We start from the raw sequence: 11,749 nt of genomic DNA, 5'->3' as shown, positions 1-11,749 counted from the left end.
GAGAGGGATGGTGCTTCACGATGCATCTTTTTCCAAGTAACAGTTTTGAAAGATGCATCCTATTATCCTTCCAGCCTAAGAAACCAGAGGTCTTTTCTACTTTCTGTGCCAAGACCTTCTTTCACCCACATTGCAAACTGGCAATGCACAAAGAGCAGCTAGTGGAATATCCCATTAGCCAAACGTGTTGCCAAAGTTAAATGCCCTACTTGTGTACTAGTCTTCATGTAACGGAGCTTTCTGAGTTTCATCCTTTGCTGTCTGTGGCAATCAGTAGCACTTTTTGCTATCCAGTTCATTTTGTATTGTTTCAAATCCTAAATTTGAAGCATAACGCCAGCGTTATTTTTAGACTGACAGAGCACCAGTGCATCGTAGAAGATCAATGGAAAAATTTTGGCAGTGAAGTAGGGAGCAACAGGGGCTTGTGGTGCTGCCCCTTGCACTTGGAGTCCAGGCAGCAGTGGAGGCTTGTGACAGAGGGCAGGCCTGTGCTCTGCTTTCTGTCGGGCACAGTTTGCTCTTGAAGGCAGAGGAGATTTGGTTTTCCTGCACCTCTTGAGTACCGTGAAAGTGACTAACTGCTCTTTCATTTTGAAACTGAAAAGGAAACACATCAGCTTGTGGTTCTACTGCCAAAATAATTTGTTTCAATGGCTATTCTTGTTTCTGAACCCTGATGATCACTTGATTTTGCTGTGAGCAAAATGGGACCATCTGCAGACTCAGGAAAATTTCAGCAGATTCTATCTGACATCAGTTTTAGTATCTTTTTTCATCACTATGGGATAAGTAATTCTCTATAAAAAGAAAACTAATTCTTCTTGTGTATAGTTATATGATAATTAGAAAAAGGCAATTATTTGGGGGTTAATGGTAATGGCATTTAACTCCATTATCTACTTGGCCTGCTTGCAGCTGACTCATGGCAGTGTCTTGAACCTACAGCTGCATAAAATGAATGATAGGCATCATAATACATAGAAACTTTGTTGAAAATCATACTGCTTCTGAAAATCAAATAACCTCTCAGGAGCCTAGTCTTAGTACTAAATTTTTACTCTGATCATACGTATGTCTTGAATTCTCAGTGTGTCCTGGTTCAGTAGCAGGTTTGGTTGTTGCAACCTCACTCTGTCATTGCCTTAATTAAATAGCACATTAAATATTGTATAAATTCTTATGCATGGATGTTGTCAATACGTAATATGCATCCTCAAAATTGAGAATACAAATAAATGACTTTATAAAGCAGGGAGACATATAAAATTTTGTAACATTGATTTAAGTACCAGCCAGAAGAAGGGGCAGTGCTGATAAATTCTGTGAATAGTTAGGTTTAATTCTTTGTTAGGATAAAACAGAAGCACTGGATTCTGAATAACTTTATATTGGCTGCATTCACTAAGAAATGATGATATTGACTATTTCAGGCAGTTGAACAAGCTTTTATTTATATATATATATACACACACACATATATATATACATATACACAATTAGCTGAATACAAGCCTTTTCTGTTGTTACGGAATCATATACTTAATACTTGAAGAAAGACCTACTCTTTATGCTGGGATATTTTTTTCTCTCTCACCTTTGGCAGCACGTCTTCTGTACTTCCACGCTCACCTGAGAATAATATTTGCAACTGTTTGTTATCCAGACAAAGATACCTGCTATCATAGGTTGGTCCTAACCTGACTTCATCATACCTCAGCTCCTGCCTTCAGCTTAAATTCTTGCATGGGCAGTTTAGGAGTTTGAAGGAACCTGTTGTTTTTAATACAGCTGTGAAGGGCAGCATTTTATACCGACTCATAAGAGAAGATATATTCTGGACTTACAGAGAACTTACTTTTATACATATTTTGGAAAATTGAAGGGAAATAAGTAGCCTTCTACCCCTTCCCCCTGAAGCAAAGAATCTGACAGCTGTGAATGGAACAGGCTGAAGCCATTTTGGAGATGGATGTTTAAGTTTCACAGCTTGGATGGGATTGTTTAATAAGTATTCTCTCTTTTTCTTTCATTACATGAGGTTTTGCTTTTCTTGGATCACACAGATTCTTGTAAAAATGTAACAAGCTACTATTCTGAATATGCCAAATAAGAAACAGATGGATCTCTTTAAAGAATAGTCTATCAGTAATATTAATGGGATCTCATATTTAGGGACCAGGCACCTCCCTTTCCTCATGCCAGCCGCCTTGGCCGGAACAAAGAGGCTCTTCTAGCAATGACTTGCACATGGGAAAGGAGAAAAAAGAGGTTTTGGTAGCTACAAAATAAAGCATGGCTTTTTTTTTTTTTTTTCACTTTTCACAATGTATTTTTAATGTCCTCTACCCTTGGCTATTATGCACAAGGTTTTCTGTGGTGGACTGATTTAAACACAAGGCTTGACCCTGTTGTCAGTGTCTCTTTCACACCACAGTTCAACTGGTGTAACTCCACTGCCTCACTGGAGTTCCTCTGACTTAAGTGTGATCCTCCCTGCTTAATACCATGTAGAGCTATATTCATGTGACTGAGCAAGAGCCTTCTGAATGAAGACGATTAGAGTTGGTATAGTATTCATAGGATGTATGTAATACTCCTTAGACACCAAGTTATGCGTTTTAGATTAAACCTTTAGTTCAGGTTTTGCATTATATTTTTTGCTTTAGCTGAAGTGGCCCTCTACTCTCCTGTTCTCTTGCCTCATGACACCTTTCTCAGTAATGTCGGTATGAATGACTCAGTAGTAACTCTACTTCATGAACAACAGTTTTATGTAACACATATCATCTATGTTTCTGTGCTGTATACTATCAAAACCTGACTTACCTGCTGCGCTGAAAGTAAGCCAGAATAGCATCTTCAGAAATGGCTGAAGTGTGCCCTTTTGAGCTTATTAGACCCTCGTGAGTATACTTGGTCTGTCAAGCCTTGAGTTGCCTGTGAGACAGCTAAGTGGGTGAAGGAAAGCATAAGAAAGATCCTGTGATTCTTGTAGCCATCCTGAATGCTCCCAAGGGTGTTATAGGCAAAACAGGTGAGTTGCACAAAAGATACACTTCAGAAAAATCAAATAATAAAGCCGAGATGTTCCTTTACTGCTGTTATTTTTTTACTTGGGATATTTCCAAAGCTGGGTGGATGGGATGTACAGTACTTGTTTGTTCATGAAATGATAACTTAACCTAGATAAAGCACATGCATACCGTTATTTTAGTAAAAGAAACAAGGCTCACATTTAAAAGGGAAATATAATACAGTAAACATCCTTTTGTACCGGTGTAGTTATTTTTCTAAACTGGTGCTAGGCTGAGGTATTTGACTTCCAAAATAGGATTTTTGCAAGAGTCTGCAAGTTCTGTAATACCTTTTCCAATATCTGTTGAGTGAGCCAAAGGTCTGTGGTCAAGTGGTCATCTCAGTTACATCTCTTTACTGATCATCTAATGCATTAGGCTTTAAATCCCACAGGCCTTTTGCCTCCTGAGCAAAGCTGTTGAGCATTTAATTTTCAACTTCATTCTAATTCCATGCAAAACACCAGAAAATGCATCCAGTCTTCAACTAGTGATGTCCATGAGTCTTGGATGTCCGCAATATTTTTGTTTAAAATATTCAAAATGATCAGGAAGATATTTTTTTTTATTAGATTTGATTTTAAAACAACCTGAAAACACAGGGAAAAAACTTACATTTTCAAAATCTAATCCTATTTCCCTCAGAGCACTGGTTTTTTTTCAGCAGTTATTGAAGTCTTGTTAGGATGTCCTGTTCAGACTTTCTCACCCTTTTGTGCATCTCTAATGCATTTTAGAGTGATTTAAAAGTAAGTATTTGATACGTCCAGTCTTGCTTTGTAAACATTATTGCCACTCCTCTCAAACTGTAATAAGATTACTTGTAGACAAGGTAGACATCAGAATGGAGGTAGGTGTGGATGCTGCTATGCACAGTAATGAGGGTAATTATGCCAAATTACTGGCCTGGGATGCTCCCACTAAGTGATAGCTCTCATCAGTGTATCTGCTTTATTATAGAATTTCAGTGTTAAAATGAATATGTTCCCTTGCTACCTTGTGACCTGTCAGAGGATTCCAGATGAAAACCACCTTCTTAGACAGGAGACATTAGATTAGGGAGTGAGAACTGGTGTGAAAGTAAGTCATATTTCCTTCATAAAGTGTTCTGTCTTCAGGATTAGTCCTATGTGAGGCTACAGGAACCTGATGACACCATCTGTGCTTATGCCTGCTACAATAGCAACCATTGCAACCTACTCCAGGCCTTCTGCACTTCCATCTCCAACATCCCTGGGATCCCCCAGGTGCCTTAGAGGGTGTTCATTAGGGACATCAAGATGGGCTCCCCACAGGAGAAAGAATGTTTCAGCTGTGATAATGGTGGGCTGAATACACCTCAGAGTGAAGGTATGGTGTCAGTATGATGGAGAGAGTAGAAGTATTTGATATATCTTGAAGGGAAGAAAAGGGTGCATGTGGAAAATTGCCTGAGTCTTTTGTATTTGGTATCTCTTTCCACAGCACCAAGTGTTCTGGTAGCACAAGCTAACTTGCTTTTAGAAATCTTCCTAGAAACATTCAAAATAGTTTGTCTTTATAGTAGATGAAGATTACTTAAAAAAACCTGAGCTTCTCCTGGTGGGATGTTTGAAGTTTCAGGGTATATGTAGTTTATTTTTGTCTTAAATTAGAGCAGGGAGTCAAAAGTGTTTGCAGAAAAAAAATTGAAATGTTTCTCTTTGATACTATCAGATCAAATATAAGAAAACAAAAATCCTCTCCTTTCAGTGAAGAAATGCTGGATATTTGATAATGACAATATTAATGACCTTTGAAAATGCGTTATAAATCCAGGGCAATGTCAACATTGGTATTAGAGGTGGATAAGTTTGTATAAATAGCATTTAAAGCAGCTTATTCATGAAACAATCTTTTGGATGTTTAGAAATGTCTTACATTATTATGCTTAAAACTTACAGATACTAAGAGCTGACGTGTTGCACATTTAGCTGGAACTGAAAAGTTATTCTTGCAACCTATCATATTTGCTTGGAAGGATGAAAGGCTGGCAAAAAGCAACATTGCTGCTAACTTTGTTTCCAGTGAGGAGGCACCAATACTGTTCAGGTGAACATCCAAAGCATTAGGCCTTCTTTATCAGAATGGTGTTACGTATGAACATGTTCCACTGTCAATTGTAGCTGAAAGAATCCTATTCAGTGTCTCTGAACAATGCTGGTACATTTTTTTGCAAAGAACAATGCTGGCCATGCTTATCCTTGGGACAGTCGTTAGTAGTTTGATTAGCATTGTTCTGACATGTGGTTCTCCAGCCAAAACCTAACAACCTTCCCCTCAGTCCCCCTCTGTGAAAACTATGCTAAAACTCTGTAAGGAACAATGAAGTTTTACAATCATTTAGTGAGCACACTTTTGTTCTTCAGTTGTGTCTGTACAATAAGGGGAAAGCTGCAAAGTGGTGAGCAACCTCATCCCCCGCTAAGTTCAAGAAAAAGCACCAGAGTTTAGTTAGTATTTAGTATCTTTTTCTAAGAACTTTCCGTTCAGAATTATCAAGATGACCTGATCAAAATGCTTTCCTTCAGCAATGTTTATTTTAAACAAAAGACACTGTGCCATACTGATTTGCAAAAGCCCAGGTGATTCCATGGCTCTGAGAAATCTGCTGTATATGAGGACTTATGTACAGTTTGATGGGTATTTTTGGTATTAAAAGCAAGACATAGGTTCAGTTTCCAAACTGAAGAAACTTGGTACCGCAGCAAGAGCTCAGTACTGAGACATGTCTGAATCTGAGCTTCAGTAGTGCCTGGTGGAACAAGTGTTCTTTTCCTTTATGATTTTGGGGTTGATTAGTGAGAGTGATTGCCTTTGCAGCCCAGTTTTCTGTTTCCAAGGTCAGCACAAGGGGAGACCCAGGAAGAGACAAGACTAGTGCCTTCTGTAGGTTATGCAGCACATTAAGATTGAGGTTTTCCTGCTTTCAGTCTGTGTTACAGAGATACTAACCATCGTCAACAGGACCAGACCTGAGAATTATAGGATACTTCTTACCATTTCTGTAACACTTATGTGTCTCTCCAGGCCTGCAGAAAATGAAACTTTCTGCCAATGGTGAATAAAAACATAGGTATGGATCTATTATACTCTGAATTTTTAATCGTGTCAGGTGAAGATGAATGGGGAAGATACAAAGAAGATTTAGCTAGTGAAGTTTGCTTCTGTGTTTCAAGGCTGGAATAATTACTGAGAATGCTGAAATATGTGCATGGCAGTCTACTCTGTACCTGCTAAGGTGGTAAGCACTGTGCTCATGGCATTGACCATGCAGCTGCCACTCAGCAACAGAAGCTAGCAATTCCTGTCCATGGACAAGACTTGACATCATGAGGTCAAGGGCTGGAGCCTATTGAGAAGTATGGAAAGCTGTAAAAGATAGCTGCCCAGGCTATCTGCAAAACAGTGATGTGTGAAGGCTGGGGTGGCCTATCTGGCTTTCCCCATCTGTTCCAGGGGAACTGAAAGTATGCATGTCTCCACTCTCTCTATTGCAGACCTGGAGAGATTTTTTATTAACAGGAAAGTGGTTTTCTCTGTCAGTCTGTGAGCCATCACAAAACAGTTCTGCTCTTTCTTTGTACTTCAGTGGTGGCAGATAGGGTAGAATGCATGATGTCCGAACTTCAGTAACTTGTTTGCAGCTATGGAAACTTGCATAGAGGAGACATCCCTTCTAGCTGGTCTTGTAGAGATCACAGGAATGAGTGAACTATGTCTTTCTCCTTTATGACCTTGCCTACTTTTTTTCTCCATATCACTGGTGCAGCTACAACCTCCAGGATCATGGTGGATTGTGCATTTTGCTGGCAAAAATCAAAATTTCAACTGATCATTGTGGTAATTGCTACGGCACTGTATTTCATCCTCAGGATTTTTGTCGTATGTTGCCACCATCCTGGTATCAGCTGAAGACAAAATGGTAGACATCAAAGACCACCTCTGTGATCCTACAAAGCTGCTATTTCTGTGTTCTCTGACACAGCCTTGGGACACCTCCTGCCACCATCCCTGGCATGATTTCTTGCCTTTAAACTTGTAGTCTGGTTAAACACTGTGCCACTGTGGATGACTTAGAGTGACATCTTTCAGCAGGTGAAGAATACACTTGTCCTAGTATACCTTAGAGATTCAAGTCCTGATCCTTTTCTGACATGCCATCTTCACAAGTATTTTTAAGGCTTGGGAAGATACGCAGGTAAGAAAAATAACTTTTTCTCTTAATTTGGAAAGCTTCAGCATAAGGTTAAGGACTTGGACTGTTATCCCCCACTCACAGCAATGCCAAACATCTAAGGTAGAAGGCTGCAAAGATATGCTAGGATTTTGGTTAGGCCATGTTGATGGTGTTGGACATAACCTTAGAAACAAATTCAAAGATAACCAAGAAGGATCAGAAAGTAGCTATGATTAGCTAAAGCTGTCAGTGACTAGAGGCTGGGAAATGTGGAAGTGAGAGGCAGTGGGCATTTACCTTTACATTTTTCGATTATATTTAGGCAGCACTGCTATAATGATATACATGACATCTTGTGTAAAGCTGAAAAGCTCTCTTCTTCATGAAGTTAAAAGAGGCTTGCTTCTGCTGAAATCCTGCAGAGATGGAAACTGATGGCTGCCTTCCCTGCTGCTGAGAAAACCTTGCAAGCTCCCATAACTGATCTTGCAGTACTCACTTCAGTGCCAGTGTCTTACTCATGTGTCCCGTGTTGGCAGTCACAGACTATTATGTGAGCTGGAAAGCTAATGCAGCACGCATGAGGTGTCTGGTTTTTTGGTTAGAACCTGGGTTTGGCTTGTTGCAATGTTAAATTAAGAGTATTAGTAATCTTTTGAATCTGTTAAAATGAAAACTTAACCAGCTAAGGTCTGGGAAGGAAAGACCATGCACCATTGAGGTTTCACTGTGGTGCCGCATGGAGCAGGTGAAACAGGGAGGCTGTGAAGTGTTGTTGGCTGGTTGCAGGGTAAGAGGGAAGTCACAACTATTTCTGGATCATCATTAGGCTTGAGTAGCTTCCATGATTAAAAGACAACATTAAATAAGAGTGATATCCACACTCATAATCCTGTAAACATGTCTCCCCTCCTGTTTCTGCCTGGACAGATTGCTCTGACTTTTCTAGATTGTAATGAAAGTTCTTGTCTGCCTTTGTACTTGAATTGCACTTGATCTCTCTAGAGATACATAAGTCCTGCACATCAGGACCTGTGTCCCTCCGTACCCTGGGCATCTGTGTTATTCCTGTCTGAAAACTGTATCTGTCCCTGGGTATCTGTCATGCAGACCTGCTTCCTGCATTGCTCATAAATTGAGAGATTTATATGAACTTGTTTCTGGTTTACACATGATCAAGCTCCAAATCCTTTAAAGGCATGGCATTGTTTTGGCTTGCTGTCTTGCATGTAATCTTCAGTGCCTGTGGTTTTGTCGGATAATGACCCAGGATCCTGATGGTCCACATGGCATATACTGCATGTAATTGGCCCATATAGCCATGCTGCTCTCATCCAAATCCTTGATCCAAAGGAACAGGAGGTTCCCCTGGGACAATTCTCACAGAGAGAGATCAAACTTTGTACACTACAGCTGTAGCCTTATAGTGGTCATGAAGATGAAGGCATTAATGTCGCCATAAGTAGTTTAAAGACTAGAAGAGTACTGTAGCTCTCTGTTTTGCAGGAAAGTTACACTCTGTAGGTACTTGAGGGAGCAGTATCCAGTGAAAAACAACATTTCTTTCTCTGCAAGGAATAGTAAGAAAGAGGCCTCGAACTTACAAAGGAAGTATGACATCCAGAAACATAATTTCCAAATCTTTCATGATTGCAGAAGGGGAAGGAGGGCCTCCAGCTGGGTGCAAAGGCAATTCAGGGCACAGCGAAGTACACAGATGATCACAAGTTTTTCCAGAAGAAATGGGTGTTCTGACATCATCTGAGATTTAGACTAAGTTAGGTCTGAGCTGTCAGAGCCAGTCTTTGGTCTGTTCTATGGATCAGTGACCATTTTTAGGTGTTTTTGCTCAGGTTTCTATTATTTTATGAATCAGACAGTATGATATTATCTTTGTATTAACATTTCCCTCACACAGATCTTTTCAGCAGCCCATGATCTTGTCAATCTGGGCAGAGGTAACTGTTGTGATGACAAAAAGGCACAGTTTTATTAGGCTCTGTTAAAATGGGAAGGGATTTTTTTTCAGCCAATTAGTACTGAGGAAAAAAAGCAAATACCATGTCTTCCTCAAACACAGCACACTATGTACTTCTTATTAAGGACAGTGTGTGTGCTGAGTGTCACATTTCAAACTTCAGCTGTTTTTGCTGTTGCCCTATTCAAAAGCAAGTATGGTTAGAATTTCATTACAATGGGAAAAGTGTGTGTGTATATTTGTTTCCCACTGTTCCATAGCACAAAAGCTGCTGGGAATTTGCTCCTATTTTAGCAAGATGTACTGGTGTTGTGTTTTGTTTTGTTTTTACCCTAAAGCACAAAAAGTCAGCTTCAAAAGTGGATAAATGTGTGAAACCAAGAGGCTAAAGAAGAAATAATTTTCCAACTTTGACTGGTATTGGTGCTATTACTGTGATGGCTGGCTGAGTTCTCCAGCTAAGTATCTCAACATACATTAGATTAAAGATCTAATTAGTGTCTTTCTGGAGGTTCAACTAAGATCAGGCTGTTACATGATGTAGTATGTTACTTCTGTAAGTAGTTTTGTGGCTTCTGTATTTCACTGCGGAAATCTTGTGGCTGGCTATGAGGCTTTTAGGGCTCTCTTACATTATTCCAACCACATTATGTAGGGCAGAAGGGTTGGTGTACATGTCTAATTTGACAAGACAGATGAAGTGAAGGAATCAGTCTTTATTGTTGAGATAGGGAAATGAGGTGAAGGAGACATATGCCAAAGATCAGATAGATTAAGGCTAAGAACTGAGGCCATGTCTTACAATTCCCTCAATAAGAGAAAGTATTCTGTTTGGTTATGGCGAACCAATGTAGGTAGTGTGCATGCTGAAGTGATGTCTGTTAAGGTCTTTTGGAATTCCCCTCTCTCCTCCCCTGCCTATTCACAGCAAAATGTATTTTCACTAGCAGTGATTCTGCAGTGCTTTTGTACTATATGTACAGGAAGCTGAATGAGTGTCTGGGGACCTTTTAACTAGATCTATAAAAGGTCTGAGTCAATAAAATCCTGTCAGATCTATCCTTCAGTACTGTGATTACAGAAGAGGAAAAAGAAAGGCATTGCTCAATGTGACTGCAATATTCCAGAGTGTAATCTTCTCCCATGTGGTCATGTTTCCTCAGATAAGAAAAATTGCCGCTCTGGTGTCAGTGGGGATGGGGTCACTGAATGGGAACAGGAGCATTTTCATTTTTTTCACAATGGACAGTTGTTTTGTGTGTTTTCCTGACTGGATAAACTATGTCCATGGTTACTGAGCAAAGTTTATTTCTGTAGGAAATAGGTAACCATGTTTGTGCAGTGGGGGTATCAGAACACAGAGGATTTGAAAGGAAGGGTCCAGAGGTCATCAGCAGAGGGGATATGATGAGGAAATGCAATGAGATATATCGTGTGGATTCTGGCATATACTTCATGGGATGCTTCCTTTCAAGTGCTGGTGAGCAAGAGAAGCTAATAGAAGCTCTTTGATAACACAGCAGCAGGGTGAATTCATTTCAGGGCCAGCTCTTTACCTTGTATAAAATAGTGCAACTGATTTATGCCCACAGAGGATTTAGCTTGAAGCTTTAATTGCTTTCTTGGCTAAGTTGTGTTTTCCTTATGTGTGCTCTGACTATCAAAAAAGTGTTCAATGTTATATTTCACCAAAACCTGTTGCTCCTGCCACCCTATTTGTTCATTATGTTCTCTTGAAGTATTGCTGCAGAGTAACTTTATTTCATAGCTCAAATAAAAAATGTGTCCAGAACTACAAATGGCTTTGTGAATGCCAAAAGCATTCCTAAATTGTCCTTTCTTGTTAAGTGACCAGTGGAATGCTGACAGGCTATAAATGTAGAGTTAATCTTACCAGACAATTTATGTCATTGCTACACTGTGTCCTGTGTTTCCACATTCACCTTCAGGTTTCTGCATTGCTTCAGGTATAACTTGTGCTATGACCTTGTTACTGCCTGGAGCACCAATTAAACTGACTGCAGCTCATGTAGGTATGGGCATAAAGCTGAGTGCTTAAGACCCTGCCCAGAAACTGAGATGGAAACTCAGGCAGTTGGTTTCTGCTGAGTGCTATACAGTTATTCCACCTAAGTTTAGGATCTAAGGCCCTTCCAATTTAACATCTACTTGAACCGGATTTACTCTTGAATACTGTATAGCTTTTACAAGGAGAAAGTGATGGTACTTTCCCAAAGAGCTGACAGTATAAAAGAACAACAGCAAACAAATAGTGAACAGCAAAAGGGGTATTTTTAAATTGCTTTTGCACGTAAGAATCAAATGCATGGAGAGGCTGAATGATTCACATAGGATTATGCTAAAAAATGTGAAATGTGGTGTTAAACTGAAATCTCAGGCTAGCACCTTGATGGCAGGATGTGAACTACTTTTTTTTTACTGTTGCTTTGTGCTTTGTATGAGCATAAGTGTATCCATAGTTTGGTTATACTTGAA

Source organism: Falco biarmicus, chromosome 12 (assembly GCF_023638135.1).
Source record: "Falco biarmicus isolate bFalBia1 chromosome 12, bFalBia1.pri, whole genome shotgun sequence".
Taxonomy (NCBI): domain Eukaryota; kingdom Metazoa; phylum Chordata; class Aves; order Falconiformes; family Falconidae; genus Falco; species Falco biarmicus.
The sequence above is the reverse complement of the archived record's forward strand: the minus strand, read 5'-3'. Positions refer to the sequence as shown.